This window comes from Delphinus delphis, chromosome 16 (assembly GCF_949987515.2).
Source record: "Delphinus delphis chromosome 16, mDelDel1.2, whole genome shotgun sequence".
Taxonomy (NCBI): Eukaryota; Metazoa; Chordata; class Mammalia; order Artiodactyla; family Delphinidae; genus Delphinus; species Delphinus delphis.
Genome location: NC_082698.1, coordinates 13,808,301 through 13,809,734, shown reverse-complemented (window position 1 = coordinate 13,809,734; position 1,434 = coordinate 13,808,301). Strand labels below are relative to the sequence as shown.

The 1,434-nt window shown below is 38.0% G+C and overlaps 1 protein-coding gene across 1 annotated transcript in view; it reads right to left on the bottom strand.

The window, feature by feature from the left end:
- Positions 1 to 151: 151 nt before the first annotated feature.
- Positions 152 to 1,434, bottom strand: part of SHTN1 (shootin 1) — a 103,139-nt gene continuing 101,856 nt past the window's right edge. The window contains exon 18 of the mRNA XM_060034001.1: positions 152 to 251. The gene's annotated coding sequence lies outside the window, so the exon portion shown is untranslated. The remainder of the gene's footprint in view (positions 252 to 1,434) is intronic.

Genomic DNA, 1,434 nt, shown 5'->3' with positions numbered 1-1,434 from the left:
ACACGCCCCAGCTGACAGACACACCACTGTATTATTAGACTAGGAGCTCTCAAGTGTGTCTTCATTTTGGTTTTGCTCTAAAACTTCACTAACTTGTGTGCTTTTTCTTCTTTTAATTTCACTGTTTGGTGAAATACAGAGATAGTATTTTGTCCGGAATTATACCTGTGAACCTTGTCTTCTGGCCATCACGTTCCTATGGGGATCTTGTTTGTATACGAGCTCTCCTGTCCATTTTGGGGGGTCATGACCTAGTAAAAGAGTACAATATTTTTGCCACCAACTCCACACTCAGTTCAAATACCTCATACTTTACAAGTCAGAACATTTCTGAAAAAAATCTTTCACACTAGGAGCTCTCTCTGCCAGGAAGGTGTACATCTTCTGTTTCATGGATTTTTTAAGAGCGAATAGCTTCCTCTCACTTTCCTACCCTTAATTCCCTTTTCTTTGATTCCCATCTCTTTCTAAATTTTAGTTGTTCATCTATCATTTATATCTTTGGGGGTCTCCTCAGATCCTTTTTGGAACAAGAATGAGCATAAGTGAGTAAACACATCAATGAATGAATATTCTTAAAGCAATTAAATGCCCAATCATTTTTACTACAGTATCTAGTAGGTGATTAAAAACGATGCAACATATAGATTGGCTGAATTGTCTCTTCTGAAAGCCAGTATCAGGGTTATAGCAGAGGATGACCAGAAATAAACATATTCAAACACATACCTATAGATATAATATCCAACTGCTTTATATGATTTAGATTCTCTGTTCAAACTGTTACCTTTTGTCTTTCCCCCAAATTATATAAATTGCTATGTACTGACCTGTGGGAGAGTTGGCTAAGTTTAGATTTCTGATATATTCCATAAGTTTTTACTAAGCATACTGAGGACCTCTCCTTTTGAAGAGTACTAAGAGGGGAAGGTAATGGCCTTACGGCAGAGCCAAGGCCTTACTCTAAAAGCAGTGATTTAAAATAGGTTCAGTTGCAGATTCTCTCAGAGCACAGGGCGGGAGAACTGGTTGGTATCACTCTAAGTTGGGAGAACTGTGTCACAGTTTGTTGTTGCTACTGCCTTTCCCGATGCTTAGCAATAAACAACGGATGAGTGTTCAGACAGCCTCTGCACATGTACACACACACACACACACAGATGAAATATGGGAGATCGTATGAGAGTATGCCCTGGAAATGTGACAAAAATTATAATTAAATGAATGAAACTAGAGAAAAAAGGTAGAACCAAGTTAATAACTGAATAACTACATTAAACTAACCAAAGAGGTGATTTATTACCTCACCAAGTCAACACTTTAATTTCAGCGCTGAGCACAGCCTACTCACCGTTTCCTTACTTGAGGATTGGGGTCACCAATGGATGTGTAGCATTTCAAGTTTTTGAAAGTGATAAGCATTGTTTCTATTTA